Here is an 8,541-nt window from a genome sequence, read left to right on the forward strand (position 1 = left end):
AAAGGAAATTGCCAGCCCTTTCCCAAACAGCAAAGGACTGGTTCTTGGGAACAGGCAAGAAGGCAAGAAGGGCTGGGTAATCATAAAGAGGAGAAGGAATGAACTGCCCATGAGAAGAAATAATCCCAAATCCTTAGGAACCAGGATGAGAAGGCTGTGTCATGGGGGGCGGGAATCTCAGTCTTGGGTTAATGTCATGGTTCCAATAGATGAAATCACCAATTAAAAGAACTTCAAGGCAAGAATTTCTTCCTCAAAGAACATTTTATTCAGGAAACAAAGTATCGGCACTTACATAGTTGAACCCAAGACTGAGATTCTCTCCCCCAAATACAAAGTAACAAGTTGCAATTCCCACCCCACAAAAGCTGTCATAAATCACATTCCCCAATTAGCACAAAATGTGGGCTTTTCTCTCTGGCTTCTCAGCCTGCCAAAAGCTTATCAGACAATGTCCTTGAGTTCCCACACTTCCGCATTGTCATAGCTAGCTAAACCCTGAAGCATTTACCCATCCCCCCTTTTACATCTGAACTCTAAAAGAACAGAAAAGGCACATTAAAACCAAAGGTAAAATGACTGCTGAATCTTAGTTGTCAGAGCGTGGGACATCCTTTGTCACAGCGTTGACAGGCTGGACATGTGAAAGTGTGAGATCCTACAGCTTTCTGAAGAAGAGATAGAATCTGACCTTTTCCAGAAGGCCTGTAGCATTTAGGGACTTAGAGCAGACTTTGTCAACCTCAGCAACTTTAAAGTGTGTGGACTCCCAGGATTCCCCAGCCAGCCATTATTGTTTGTTATAACTTAACAGTTATTATACTGTTACAATTATATTTTACAGGTACACTTATTATTATACTGTTCTTTGTAGCACAATTCTCTTAAAAGAACCAGATTAATATGGCAGGAAGAAGGATTTTAATGCTGTATTTCCTAAACCAGGGCTTTTCAACTGGTGGTACATGAGCATGCCTTCCTCCCCCATCATCAGGGCTCAAGTGCCACTTTGCAGCTGATCGGCACTTCTTCGGGGCTGCCAGGGCTCAAGCGCCAGGATCAGTGCCGCTTTGCAGCTGATCGGTGCTTCTTCGAGGCTGCCAGGGCTCAAGTGCTGGGATCAGCGCTGCTTTCCAGCTGTTCAGCAGTCAGGACTCAGCGGAAGCACCAGATCAGTGCCAGGCTCCAGCTGGAGCTGCTGAGCCCTGAATAAGCACCAATCACCTGGAAAGCAGCACTGATCCCGGCATGTCTGCTGAGCTCCAAAGAAGCACTTATCACCTGGAAAGCAGCATCGATCCCTGCTCACACACACACACAAACACGTGCAAGCAGTTACAGCTGAAGGTGTTTCAGCCTTCAACTATGGCTCCCAGTCCTCCACCATTTGCAGAAAGAAAGAGAGAAAGAGTGAGAGACAGAGACACAGAGAGGCATTTGCACTCTCTCTTCATGCGGCATTGCCCCTAGCAGGGCTCCTGATTGGCCCTGTGCCCGCTCCTCTCCCATCGCCCTTTGCAGGCCTGCCGTAGAGCTAGACGTGAAGCGCCCAGGGAAGGAGCCGTGAGTTCCCTCCAAAGTGAGCCTGCAGAGACACCACGTCCTCCCAGACCACGCTCCGTCCATTGCCTCAGCACCATGCCTGTCTTCTGTGTGGCTGCTACAGCTGCTGTCCTTTTCCAACGGGTGCATCCCCGAGGAGGCCGTTGGGTGCCACCCACCCAGCCCCAGGCTCTGCCCCCACCCCAACGCCACCATCTGAGGATGGATTTCTGGCCTCCCTCTGCACGTCTCCGATAAGGAGCAAGGCCCCTCGTGCCTTCTGAGGCAGCCAAAGCCCGCGTGGGAAAGAACGATCCTTTTTTTTAAAAAAAAAAACAAGTTTTATTGGTTTTTCAGTTAAAATCTACATATTTAGAATGCATCATGATGACTAGGTAATCAGAGATTCAGTAACAGAGTTTTCAGTACATAATTCAGGTTACATTATCAAAACATCCTTCTCAATTTCCCTTAACATTTCATACAACCAGTTTAAACTGATAAATTTCCAGAAATAGCATGGTCAGTTGAAAAAATTGTCAATTCAATTTCATTGAGATATATCTATGTCCTGTTATTAAAATTTATCTAATTTTAATTTTAATTATATTATTCAAATTAAGCCTTTAACATCCCAAATAATATTCACAACCCAAATTTCCCTTATTTCATTACAGCAAAAACTATAGCATCTAACATGTGCACAGAGGCTGAGTAGCTATGTTCTACCTAATAAACATTGTTTGTTTCACATCCTAATACATCACACGTTACTGACAGGACCACAACCTATGTTTATCAATCTACAACTCTTTATACACAACCAGATTCTGTTTTAAATTTTAGCTAATTCTTAATTATTAAATAGAATAATCAAACATCTTTTAACATCAAACATGGGATCTATAAACCAAATTTCCGTTATGTCAGTGCACAAATTATGTCTAAAATAAGCCTAATAGATACATAAACACATTCTAGTTCTATCTCATAAACATTTTCTATTTTAGATCCTGATAGGTCACTGATTATTAAAAGTATAACCTTTAATGGTTCTCTAAGAACTCATTTTTTAAATCTAATTCTGGATTTTTTTTTGCCAGTCAGGTTTCCAGACCAAGGCCTTTGAATTGCCAGATAGGTCTCCCTTTGCTCCAATACATATTATTTGAATTGAAGGAGGCCATCTAGCCATCAGTGGCCCACAAAAACCAAACCATTTGTAATCATTATGTTTTTGCCGTTAGTTCTAGTCCAGGGGTGTCAAGCTCAATTTCATTGAGGGCCGCATCAGCATTACGGTTGCCGTCAGGGGGCCGGGTGGGTATGGCCAGGGTGGGCGTGGCCTACTGGGTGGGCGTGGCTAGAGTGCGTATGGCCTACTGGGTGGGCGTGGCCAGCTCTACATCGTTCGCCTCAAGGGTGCCTATGGGGGCCTGGGTGGGAGTGGGACAGATCTGAGGGTCTCTGGCAGAAGAAGGGTCTCTGGGCCAGGGCCAAGGCAGTGGGGGCCGTTCCCTCACTGTTTCCAGGATGGCTTCACGGGCCACATGAAACCACTTCGCGGGCCGGATCCGGCCCCCGGGCCTTGTGTTTGACATGTCTGTCTGTGTTTGCTCTAAAAACTTTATCTTCAGTTCAGTCTGGATTCCTCTTCTGTCTGCGTTCATCTGCTTTAAATGAGTCTTATCCAATTTTGTAATTAATGTTTGGCTATCCAGGCTTTCAGGAAACTGTCTTTGTTGATCTTCCACGTCCTCTATGTTAGCATCACTATCTTGCACATTCAGTTTTCCCATAGTACGTTGTTGGTCCTTAAGGTTATTTGCCATAGTGATAGTTCCTTGTACTTTTAAAGTTGTCGGTTCTTTGGATAGTTGTTGTTTATATTCCTCTGTCTCAATAGTAATATCTTCCAATTTTGTTATATTCTGAAGTGTAAATTCTTTAGTTGCAGACTGGGTTTCAATTTTTGACTTAAGGTTGGCATGTAAATTGTTAAATCTGGAGATAGACATCTCAGTGACTCTGTAGATTGTTTCAAGTATAAGGTTATAGTCAAGCGAGGTTTGTGGCTGATCCTTCTCCATTTTGTAATAATTATAAATAGTCCTTGGTGGAGGCTATTTTTCAAATAAAAATCAATAAGAGTCCACCGCCACAAGTCTAAGCCAAATTCATCTCCAGCTGTTTCAGGTTTTTATCTTAATGCCAAGGTCAGTCCAAAATGTAAGCAAGCTTGTTTGCCAATAGTATTCACTAGATATCACCAGAGTACTTCAGAACCTTTTCAGACAGTATCTTTTATTTATTTATTCATTTATTTTTGTCCCCCTTTTTAGACTAATAAGTAGAATAGTCCATTTCTGTAAAAATAGGAACTTTGGACCAAAAGTAGAAAGGCAGTAAGTCCAATAAATCAGTATAATTTAATACAAGGCTGTTTCTTTTCTCTCCAAATGTAGACAAAGGCCGCTCATAAGGAGGGTGGGGGAAAAAAATCCCTTCCCTCTCTCCTCTCAGGGGGAAGCAAATTTGAGAAGCTTTTGGCAGGGAAAGTAGACAATTAGGAAAAGAAGGCAATTCTCACCCAGTTTTCAAGTGCTTTCAAGTGCTTTGTTGTGCTTTTGGCTTCGGCAGGAAATGGCTAAATGATGGGCCATGGGAGTGGCCGATCCTTTCTTCTTCAGTTCGGAGAGTAGCTCCAAGCCGATGGGAGGGCCGCCGCCCTTCTACCACTGACTGGAGAGACCTCTCCCCCGCTCATCGCCCCTCCAGGGTGACTTTTGACCCCTTTACAGGGGGGCCCCGATGAAGAAATCCAGGCAACACGAGGAGCCATTCCCTTGTGTGTCTGGGAGCACCAAAATGCTGGAACCAGAAGCCCAGAAAGAACGATCTTTATGGAAGCAAAATAAGCCCAACTTTGTGACTTTAAGGTCAACTGCAGTGAAAGCGTGACTGTGTCTGATACCTCCCTATCTTGGATTTCAGAAAGGAAGGAAAGAAGGAAGGGACAATGGGAGAGAGGAAGGAAGGAGAGCACCCACCCCAGTCCCACCCCCCTCCACCAGAGACCCATGGATTCCCCCCACACAGGCACCCTGAAACCTGAGTGATGAGCTGCCCCCCCCCCGGGGCCATTGACTTCGCTTGTCAAAAAGTTGCAAAAGATGATCACATGACACTGGGACATTGTGACCATCATAAGTATGAATCAGTTGCCAAGCATCCGAATGTAAATCACATAACCCTGGGGATGCTGCAACAGTCATAAGTGTGAAAAATGGTCATAAGTCACTTTTTCAGTGCCGTTGTAACTTCAGTCATTAAGCGAATTGTAAGTCGAGGACTACCTGTACTTTTATCATTTTTTTTCCTTTTTGGGGGGGCACGTTTTTGACACCTTGCTGGGCGATGGTGGTACTCGGACATTGCCTTATCCTAAAAGTGGTACAATGGGTGAAAAGGTTGAAAAGCCCTGTCCTAAACATCAAGCAACAGCATTAATCTTTAGAAATATGGAGGATATTTATACACATGAGAGAGGAGTTTTCCTCCAGAGAAGTTGAGAACCTCAGCCCCAGTCACCAATAATCCTAATAATTTGAGCCAGATATGTGCTCTCAGCACGGCTAATGTTAGTACCAAAATTGATATGGGCTTAGCCACCCATGCACAGAACAGAAATGGTGACTGGACAGATATCAAGCATTAGTTATATTAAGCAGAATAGCTCTGCTCTTTGCACCACCAACACCCTTTTTTTTTTTGCTTTGGTAGCAAAAGAAAAGGATTCACTGAATGAGCTTGTTCCAGGTATTACCTCACCTAAGAAACTCATGCTGAATTTCTGCTTCTTGAATAAATGTCACTCATAAAGACCATTTATTTCCAGATGTTGTATGTTGACTAGCTGGAAAACAAAGCAGGGCTGTAGCTAAAGCCTGAACATGGCAGTGACTCATATGCATTCCCAGCTTCTGATACAAATCAGAAATTGTGCTCTTTTTTTGGGTGGGGGGAAATTAAACTCCTGTCCCTGGCTCTCCAGAACTAGAGGTTGTGTTAAGCTAGAAAGAGCCCTCCACAGACATTCCTCCCAGCAAGCCAAATAGAGGCTGCTGTTAGAGGTTGCATGGAGAGCATTTGCCTATAAAGTTGCCAAGAGTGGAACATGACTAAAAGGTTAGAACAACAACAACATTAGCACTATAAGTTCTCAAATGCATAGTTTTCCACTTTGGCCTTGCTGAGAGAAATTCACAGCTGAAAGAATAAAAGTATTATTCAGAAATTTCTAATGAGTCTAAAGGTTGAAGCAGAAGCCAACTGAAGATGAGAAATAATATTTTATCTAAGTATTGACAAGTACAAATGTGAAAAGCAGAAGTTACAAACTGTAAGAGGAAATATCAAAACAATTATAGGAGACAGACTGTGGTAACAGAAAATTAGATGGTGAAAGATAGGATATGGACAAAGGGGCTTCCTGGAACATGCGAAGGACAGTGGTTTTAGGCGGTCCGGAAAGTTTATTGGATGATTAGGGAAGGGGCGTTGAGTGTGATAGGGGAGTGGGAATCTGCGTTGGGGATAGGATATAAAAATGTGTCAAACAACTCTGTAAGGTGTGGCTGAACTCCTGTGTGTCTTTCAGTCCACCAAGCCTTTGCAAACGCTTCTTTTGAAATAAAAACTTTGTTGCTGGAATTCCAAGTGAGTTTATTTGTTTTGGATCTTGAGCCACCTTCCAAACACAACCATCCCACTTCCTTCTCAATAGATCTCTGGCCCACCTCCAAACTGTTTACTTCCTTTTTCTATTATTATTACAGATGCCAAGCCGTTTATGTCAATTCTGGTTTGATGCCAGGTCACTGTTACTGAATGATTCAATTCACCCTGATTAAGCTTCCCTGTGTCCACAGAGATGGGAGGCAGATCTCCAGCAGCTTCCTTCCACTTTAAGTCTAGGGAGATGTCCAACTGTGTGACATTGTCATGGCTGACCAGCAGCAGCAGAAACTATTGTGTAGTGGGTTTCAGTAGGCAAGAAGCAGAACAGCATAGTTACAACATCATTTATTGACTCAAACTAGAACTGGAGAACTGCAAGCAATTGCCTGTAATTTATACTCTGAGCCCACAGGGCCTTAACCACAATGCTTGAAAAGCCCGCCCAAATATGAATGCTCAAAGTTTCCCTCCAAAACAGTTGGAGTTAACAGTCAGGGTCATCTAAACTAACCTTAGTTTCATTTTAGCTTCACAAGCAGTTGGAGTTAAGTTAGTTTCACTTTAGCAGGGCTTAACACAACTTTATATATATTCAGTACATAACAGAAACAGTCCAGCTGTTTGCTCTCACTAGAACAGGGGTGTCAAACTCAATTTCATTGAGGGCCGCATCAGCATTGCGGTTGCCCTCAAGGGGCCGGGTGGGTGTGGCCTGGGTGGGTGTGGCCTACTGGGTGGGTGTGGCTAGAGTGTGTATGGCCTACTGGGTGGGCATGGCCAGTTCTACATTATTCGCATCAAGGGTGCCTATGGGGGCCTGGGCAGGAATGGGACAGATCTGAGAGTCTCTGGCAGAAGGAGGGTCTCTGGGTCAGGGCCAAGGCAGTGGGGGCCATTCCTTCACTGTTTCCAGGATGGCTTCGCGGGCCACATGAAACCACTTCGCGGGCTGGATCCGGCCCCCGGGCCTTGTGTTTGACATGTCTGCACTAGAAGAATCTATTATTAGAAGAGCAGAATCTCACAGCCTATCTTTCTCAGATTCAGTAAGAGCTCTGAAAAAGGTCTTTTCAGTTAAGGCAAAGCCACTTTCTTTAATGTTTGCCCAGCTAGCAGTAAGTTTTCCCTCCACTTTTTCATCCAAGTCATTAAAAAAGGTCTAGAACAGGGGGGCCCAACCCCCGGTCCATGGACCAGTACCAGGCCACAGCATGCCAGCAACCAGTCCACAGAAAGAAGCAAGCCCCATCCGTGGGATGCAGGCAGCACACAAAACCACACACTCTCTGGTCTGTGGAAAAACCTTTCTCCACAGAACCGTTCCCCAGTGCCCAAAAGGTTGGGGACCTCTGGTCTAGAAGAGTACAATAGGGATGTGGTGGCTTAGCGATTAAGACACTGGGCTTGTCGACTGGAAGGTTAGCAGTTTGAGACATAAATAGCACTTTATAGGGTGAGTTCCCATCCTTGCCCCAGCTCCTGCCAATCTAAGAGCTTGAAAGCATGCAGTTGCAAGTAAATAAAGGTAAAGGTAAAGGTTCCCCCACACATGTGTGCTAGTTGTTTCTGACTCTAGGGGCCGGTGCTCATCTCCGTTTCAAAGCCGAAGAGCCAGCGCTTGTTCGAGGACGTCTCCGTGGTCATGTGGCCGGCATGACTAGACGCCAAAGGTGCACGGAACACTGTTACCTTCCCACCATAGTGGTCCCTATTTTTCTACTTGCATTTTTATGTGCTTTTTTTTTAATTTTTTTTATTAAATTTATTATTTAAAAACATTGGACACAGTACCAGCGAGCTGACAAACCTTTTTGTCTACAATGTTTAAATATATATATATACATGTATATATGTACATCAAAAATACACTTAAATACACTTAGATTACAAATCGGTGAAATACCACAATATTTAAAACAGTGAGCTAGTCTGTAAAACCTAATAGAGACCTTTCTTTTTATCCATCCAAAGATACAATTTGTTCCAAATTCTATAATAGTCTGATTGATCTTTATTCTTTAATTCCAAAGTTAATTTGTCCATTTCAGCGCAATCCCAAATTTTCCTAATAACCTCTTTTTGTCCTGGGATCTCATTCTTTTTCCATTTTTGTGCAAATGATATTCTAGCTGCTGTGATAATATGGATCGTTAAGTATAGCACATCTTTAGGATATTTTTCTTTCGTGATTCCCAACAAGAAAAGTTCTGGACTAAACTCCAGATCTTGTTTCAATATTTCTTTCAGCCAAATCCAAAT

Source organism: Vipera ursinii (assembly GCF_947247035.1).
Source record: "Vipera ursinii genome assembly, chromosome: 2".
NCBI lineage: Eukaryota > Metazoa > Chordata > Lepidosauria > Squamata > Viperidae > Vipera > Vipera ursinii.